The sequence below is a fragment of the Triticum aestivum genome, chromosome 5D, assembly GCF_018294505.1.
Source record: "Triticum aestivum cultivar Chinese Spring chromosome 5D, IWGSC CS RefSeq v2.1, whole genome shotgun sequence".
In the NCBI taxonomy this organism is placed as follows: domain Eukaryota; kingdom Viridiplantae; phylum Streptophyta; class Magnoliopsida; order Poales; family Poaceae; genus Triticum; species Triticum aestivum.
In genome coordinates this window covers 83667436-83676028 of record NC_057808.1, presented here as the reverse complement: position 1 = coordinate 83676028, position 8593 = coordinate 83667436, and positions in this window count along the sequence as shown.

Genomic DNA, 8593 nt, shown 5'->3' with positions numbered 1-8593 from the left:
TTGCGGAGCCTAGGCGAAGCCCTGCGACGGTAGAACATCATCATCATCACCACGCCGTCGTGTTGACGAAACTCTCCCTCAACACTCGGCTGGATCCGAGTTCGAGGGACGTCATCGAGCTGAACGTGTGCTGAACTCGGAGGTGCCGTGCATTCGGTACTTGATTGGTCGGATCATGAAGACGTACGACTACATCAACCGCGTTGTGATAACGCTTCCGCTTTCGGTCTACGAGGGTACGTGGACAACACTCTCCCCTCTCGTTGCTAGGCATCACCATGATCTTGCGTGTGCGTAGGAATTTTTTTTGAAATTACTACGTTCCCCAACATGCACGCCGGTGATTCTTACCCAGGTTCGGGGCTCTCCGTGGAGATAATACCCCTAGTCCTGCTCTGTGGGGTCTCCGCATGATCACTAGATCAACACAAGTGGCTACAAGTGGCTCCTTGAGCTGTTTGGCTAGAGGAAGAAGAATGGCAAGGCTAGCTCTCCTTTTCTCTCTACGTGGTGTCTAAAACTCTAAGAGATCAACCCTTTGCATGGGTGCCCTGGGGGTTTATATAGGCCTACCCCCCAGGGGTACAATGGTAATCCGGCTCGACGCGGGTCCTAGCCGTCAGTGTGTGCATTCGCCGGCTTCTCCGCCGACCACTGGGGCCCGCCGACTGGTGGGTCCCGTCGGCTGCCCGCTTCTTGGCCGACAGGACGGCCCCACCGCCTGGGGGTCTTGTCGATGGCTGGTTACTGTAGCCTCGCCCCTGATGTCGAGGGCTTTGTCGAGGTAAGCATGGCTACAGTGTCGCTGCCTGGCAGGCTATCACTATAGCCTTACCTCGTCTTGTCTCCTTAATGATGCGCATACTTCGAGGGAGGGAGGTAGCCGGCTATTGGGAGCCGGCTACCCCCCAGGCTGACTTGGGGAGGCTTGGCCGCCTTCGAGCATCTCTCTGGCTGAGGGGGCCCGCCACCCGCGGGCCATACTGACAGCTTGTCGTGGGTGGCGTCATGGTCAACATGGCAACAGTGCCGCGCCGGACGGGGGATGGACAACCCGTATGGCGCACTGTGGCCACGCATGCTCCGGGATTCGGGGGTGGCAGGCTGTACTGTAGCCACGCCCCGTCTCGTCACCGGTATGTGGGTGCAGCCCTCGAGGGTGCGATCTCGGTCGCTTGCCGGGAGCCGGTCTTCTTGTGGCTGGCTTCTGGGGGTCAGTCCTCTTGTGGCCGGCTTCTTGGAGTCGGCCATCTTATAGCTCTCTTCGGGAGGGTCTTTAGGGCCGGGTCGCCTTCCAGTAGTCGGCCTGTGAGATAGCCGGCTAGGGGAAGGCGGCCCTGTGTTGTGGGTGCTTGAAGGCTTGATCGGCCCGATAATTTTTAAAGAGCCAGGGGGAGTCGGTTAGGCTACCCGTGGCCATTTACTCCGACAATGACTTACCGAGCTTGCATGGCGGGACAGTTGGTACCCGCGGTCCTCGGTAGAGTCCGGCCATGATTTGCCGGACTTGAAAAGCACCTTCCAGATGTCCTTGTGCGTGGAGCCAAAGAGCTCTCGTAGGGTCTGGTGCTTGGCCGGATCGAATTTCCATAAATTGCAAGACCGGTGTTGACAAGGCAGGATCCGGCGAACTAACATCACCTGGACTACATTGACAAGTTCGATGTTCTTGTCTTCCATATCCTTAACGCGCGTATGGAGCACCGGTAGTTTGTCGGACGGAGACCAGTTCAGGCCCTTCTTAGGCCAGGACTTAAGCCGCAGAGGGGCTCCAGATCGGCACTCAGGAGCAGCGGGCCATTCCGCGCCGCGCGGCTCAGTGATGTAAAACCACTGCTGTTGCCACTCTTTGACAGAATCACTAAAAGTACCTGTTGGCCATGTGACGTTGGGCATCTTGCTCACCATAGTGCCCCCGCACTCGGCGTGCTCGCCGCCCACTACCTTGGGCTTCACATTAAAGAACTTCAGCCATAAGCCGAAGTGTGACGAGATGCGGAGAAAAGCCTCGCACACGACGATGAATGCCGAGATGTTGAGGAAGGAATTGGGGGATAGATCATGGAAATCGATCCCGTAATAATACATGATGCCGCGAACGAACGGGTGGACGGGAAACCCTAGCCCGTGGACAAAATGAGGGAGGAATACTACCCTCTCGTGGGGTTTCGGAGTAGGGACACTACAAAAAAATACATTTCCGTGATGATACGTGTTTGTCACAGTAGGTCGCGTTTTTTGTCATGCATGTACATCCATGACAAATTTATGACAGAATCAAGATAGTCATACCTGTGCTGTCGTAGAAGTGTTCCATGACATTACCAAAATTATCATCACGGAAGTGTCCACTTCCATGACGATAAATCACGCGTCACAGAAGTGCTTTCGTCAAGGGTGACCGATATGTGGCATCCACCGTAACGGAGCGCCGTTAAGCTATCAGGTCGGGTTTTGGATCCGATAACCCGTTAACAGCCCCGACCAATCGGGATTTTCCAGGTGTAAAATCATCATTGGCTGGAGGAAACACGTGTCGGCTCATCGTTGGGACAGATGTCATCCACTCATTAGACGGAAGGCGCCTATGATACGTCGACACGTGGCACGGCCCAACAGAGGCCCATTCCTATGAAAAGGCCGGCCCGTTTGACTTGGTCAAAAGCTGTCGGGCCGGCCAATGGAAAGCCTGTTAACGGCCTGTTCGTATATAGCCCATTTACAGCCCGCTAACCCAAGGCCCGTTACGCCCTATCCGAATTAGGCCCAGTAGCGTCATCTGGGCCATCCAATATGATTCCAGCCCGTTTTCACTTCTGACGCATGTATGGCCCATGACGTCTTTGGGCCCATATGAGGCCCTATGTAACTCTTGGCCTATTAACGGCCCGTGGTGAAAATGGCCCGTAATGGACAGTGTATTACTTTACACCCATTAACGGCCCGTGGTGAAACTGGCCCGTAATGAACAGTGTATCACTTTATACCCATTAACGGCCCGTTATTCCGTTGGGCCGTTTCCAGCCCATGTTATCTTTCGGCCTTCTCAGAGCCCATTTATTCTTGGGCTCATTTCTAGCATTCGGTTACTTACGGCCCGTTACTGTCATTTTCTGCTTGTGGGCCAAATTCAGCCCGTCGTTACAGTCGGCCCATTTGTGGTCCATTAATACGTTGGGCCGTTTTCATAGCGTCATCAAATATGGCCTATTAACTATTGCCCGTTATGGTCGGCCCATGAACGGACGGTTCCAACTCTAGCCCGTTTACGGCCATAATGCGGTCTGTTTGGCACATGTCTGGCCAATCGATCAAACGGCCCGTATAAGGCCCATTGATGATACGGCCCGCAGAAGGCCCATTGTTTCTACGGCCCGTAGAAGGCCCATTGTTTCTACGGCCCGTAGAAGGCCCACTGTTTCTACGGCCAGTAGGAGGCCCAGTGTCACTACAGTAAATATGAGCCCATGGTTATTGTGGCCCAGTTTTAAAAAATAGGTTATTACAGCCACTAGCTAACCGCAGAAAAAGAACTGCAATGACTACAAGCAAACAAATAAACAAGACAACAAGGAAATAAATAAGCAAGCAACTAACGCTAGGCTATGACGGCTATTACACATATTACATCCACTGGGCATCAAAGTTTGCCACCAGTGCAAATATAGGGAACAAAGCAGCATATCATATACACTGGTTGTCAAAGTTGGCGACCAGCGCAACTAAACGCCGCAGCAAAACAAATCCAGAACTGAAACCACTTCAGAAGATCTCAAGGAACAATATCCTGGGTACCCATAATGCTGGCAAGATGCTTAGCAAGCTTATTAACTTTCTCTTGTTTGGCGCTTAAATCCTCCAGCGCTTGCTTTTGCACCAGAAAATATGCATCTGAATTCTGCAGGGACTTCCTCAGTCCTTCAGCTTCCTGTCGCAGCACATCTGATCGATGTCTTTCAACCTGAAGTTGAGACTCAAGAAGACGAACTGATTCAGGCAGCGAGTTCGAAGAGCTTGTGCCAGCAGTAGTGACCAGTAACTCGAACACGACATCAAGACAGGACTTTTGGGTTCCCTCACTGTCGTCAAGATAGTTTTTATCAGCTTTCTTGGAGACCAACAGGGATGTCTCACTATCTTGACCCTTATCTGCATTACTTCCTTTACCATTGGATAACACGGTACTGTTCTCCAATATTTTGTCCGCATTCTAAAAGAGAAACAAGCAGACACATCACATGTTTACCATGTTGTATATGAAACTCATTTTGGTAAATGAGTTCAGTAGTAAAGTGGAAAAGATAACAGCATGAAACAAACATATATCTATATACCATGGTCACTTTATGGTCTATATCATTCTAGTTTTTGTTGCCAAATCAAGATAGAGACACAGTTCAAATAATATTTGTTCAAGACAAAGCAGAATAGACAGAATATAAGTGTGGGTAACTATAGAGCAATAACAACACTTGTAATGTGCATGGCATGAGAACATAACTGTTTATTCAATTGAAACTGAAATCAACATAGAGCAAGTTACAACATCAAACCAGTTAAAGAAACAGGTTTAAAACATACCTGTTGCGCCATTGGAGTTTCAATTCCATCCTTCAAATTTGAAAATAGTTGGTATGAGTAAATACAGTAATGCAAGAGCAAAGGAGTATGATCCATAGCTACAGAACCTGACCTGAGAACAAATCTTCTTCTCCTATAAGCGTTGAGTTGGGATTCGGAGTGTTGGTCCTCGTGCTTTGGGCACTGCAGTTCCCTTACTAACTGCTCGTGTTTGGGTGCTCTGTGGTGGAGACGGTGCTGTGTCAACTGGAACTGGGTTACTATCTGCCGGGGTTGGGGTTAGAAGGGGTGTAGCTGGTTCTCTGTCTAACTGGGTAGGGGTACAATCTGCGAGAGTCTGGGTTATGTATGGTGGATCTGGTCCTTGGGCAAGTACAACCGTGGTTCTATCTGCATCAACTGGTAGCACTATCTTTTCTGAAGACCATGTTGTTACTCCCTTAGATACTGCCATCACGCTCTCCAATTCAAATGGCGGCAAGAAAAGTAATTGAACGTATAGACATTGTATGATAGAGAGTTGCAATGGATAGTGGGGAATAAAAGAGGGCATGAAATAATTCATATTTATGTTGTCTAACCAAACACGATAGCATGACACAATTTCACATATATGATGGCTAACTAAACAGGATAGCATGACACAATTTCACATTATGATGGCTAACTAAAAAAGATGGAAAGACATAGTTCAAAATATGAGACTATGTAAACAGGATGACATGACATAACTATATAATGTGTTTATTAAATAGGTTGGCAAGCCATAATTCACATACATTCACGGATAGAATGCCATAATTCAAAATATGATGAATGTAAACACTAAACAGGATGAGATGATATAACTATATGATGTCTTTATTAAATGGGTTGCCATGCCATAATTCAGATAGATGATGTGTATGTACTATGTAAACATGATGGCATGATATAATTCAAATATATGATTTATATAGTAAGCAAGTAAGCAGATGGCAATCCATATATGATGTAAAAACTAAGCAATGCAAGACAACATGCATGACATGGGTAATATAACCCTGCCAAGTTTGAGCATAGACCTCAGGGGGGAAATAGGACTGGTCGTCAGTCTCTGAATCCTCGTTTGAGGAGCTCTCTGTAACCAGCAAGATGTCTGCTTCAGCAGGTAGCATTGTCTGCTCTGAATACCTTGTTTTCACTCTAGATACTTCCATCACCGCTTCAAATGGCTGATGCACAGGAAGAGTAGTTGAATATACAAACGTTGTCGACAAATGGAACATGTAATACAAAAAAATGATAGCATGATATAATTCACATACATGATGATTGGCTAAACAGCATGGCATTGCATAATTCACATATATAATGCCTTTGCAACAAGATAACATTGTATAATTCACATATATAATGTCTTGCAACAAGATGGCAATGCATAATTCACATATATGGTAATTAGACACTGAACAGGTGGCATTCACACAAAGCATGTCTAAACTAATAAAATGACATAGCAATGCGAGACACCATACGCACGATATGAGCAACATAACCCTGGCAAGTTAGAGCATACACCTCGGGGGGGCATAGGACTGGTCATCTTTCTCTGAATCCTCCTCTGAGGAGCTATCCGTAACCAGCGAGATATGCACTTCGTCAGATAACATAGTCTACTCTGAAGACCTTGTTTTCACTCCAGAATTTGCCATCACCGTGTCAAATGACTGATGCACACGAAGAGCAGTTGAATGTACTAACATTGTTGACAAATGTAATATGTAACGAAAAAAAGGATGGCCTGATATAATTTACATATAAGATGACTGGCTAAGCAGGATGGCATTGTAAAATTCACATATATGATGCCTGGCTAAACAAGATGGTGTTGCATAATTCACATAAACGATGAATAAACTAAACAGATGGCATTCGCACAAAGGATGTCTAAACTAAGCAGATGACATATTTGATGTATAAAGTAAGCAATGCAAGACACCATATGCATGATATAACCAACATCAGCATGCCAAGTTAGAGCGAAGACCTCAGGGGTAAATAGGAGTTGTCTTCTCCTTCTGAATCCCCCTCAGAACAGATATCTTCCTCTCGATTACAATCCGAAATGCATGGAGGGGGGGCTGCCTTTGCGCCTACCATGGAGCGACGTCTGCATGAAATTTTATTGCCACGCAAGGCTCGTCTCTTTTTCTCTACATGTTCAGTTCCCTTGTTTACAATAGCTGTCATGCATAGGAATAAAACATAGTGAGATTATGTAAGGAGTGCATGCAGAAATCCAGAGTAATGGTAGCAACCTGTGGATAGACCCAAAACCAATAATAGCAAGCAGATAATGGCTTCAGTTAAAAAATACAGATAATGGCTTCTTTACTGTTTGTTTCCCACCCAACATGAAACTCATAGTAGACACCGGAGATTAACCAGATAGTAGATAGATACTATTGATAGCGGCCCCGATATGTACCCCACAACCATTTAAAAACTCATGTTTGACCATTAGTTTGGACCTGACTCAGAGTCTAATCGGTGAACAGGACGATAAAGTAGCATGTAATATTAAGCGACGCAAAACGTAAGCAGACACGAAAGAGTGCGACCTCTCTTGCGGACCCGTGTAGTCCTCGAGGTCATCTGCTCGGTTGATGATGGTAATGCAGTTTCCATGGCCGCCAGTGGTGGGGAAGAAGATCTGAGGCGGCGAAAGACAGTCTGGAGGCCGGATCCCATCTGTGCTGGACCCTTCTGTCGTTGGAGCAGCTGAGCTGGGGTGGACGACAACGCAGCAGGAGCGGGACAAACCACGCAAGGTTTTCTTTGACAACTATCTGTAAGAGAAGTAATTCTGTAAGGGCTCGTTTGAATTGGAGGATTCCAACAATGCAGGGATAGGAAATAGACAGGAATATGATAGGAATGCACGTGCAAAACAGAGAATTTAAAAACACAGGATTTCTGCCAATCTGGGTGTTTGATTCACAACAATTCGAAGATCACAGGATGCAAAGAAGCATGGTGAGATTAAGTCAAACCACAAGAAAATGTACGGTTATAATGCTATTATGCTACTATCTCTTAGTCTTGTGCTTCATGAATAGGAATTTGAGAAGGAGGACAAGTGAAAATTAAAATTCCTACGTTTTTTCTTTCAAGGAGACACTAAAGGAACAAATCTGTGTGCTCAGTGGACAATATATATATAACATGTAGAGTAAAAAAGAGATGCAACAAGTGTACAACCTCTTTGGCGAAGCCATGTCGATCTCAGCGTGATTGGGTTGGCCGGTGAGGATGCTCCGACTGACTTTGCTGTCGGAGGAGGGGAAGAAGATCTTAGGCGTCTGGAGATGGAGCCCGAGGTACTGCTCCGCTGTGATGGAGGGTTCCGTCATTGGAGCAGCTCCGGTGAGTTGTACGACGCCGAGGCTGAATCAGGACAAGAGAGACAACGAACAACGTTAACCTGAGTGGAATTCTAATAGCATCTCCAATACATGACGTAAAATACATAACCACAAAGTGCTAGATGTAAAATACATCAGCCGCTCATCTCTGAACTTAACTGTCGAAACTGAACTTAACTGTCGAAACTGAACTTAACTTTCGATACTGAACTTAACTGTTGAAACTGAATTTTGCTGTCGAAACTAAATTTTGCTGTCGAAACTGAACGCACTAGCAAGGTGAGGCTACATGTCGGTCGACTGACTTTTTCATCTCTGGTCAGTCGATTTTGCAGCCGTTGGATACGAAATCAAGGGCCTGCGGTTCATCTTCAACCTCCACCCCCCTGAGCCGCCAGCCACCACCGACCAAACAGTAGCCCCCCGCCGCCCGCGGACGGCGGTGCGCCGCCCCGCCCGCCCCGAAAACACTCCCCACCGCCGCTCCGCCGCCGCCCCGGCCATCCCTCTAGCACCCCCCCATGCCGAGCTTTTTCTCCGGCGATCCCCACGCACCGCCCCGCCAACGCCCCGCCACCACCGGCGACCACCGCCCCCATCCTGAA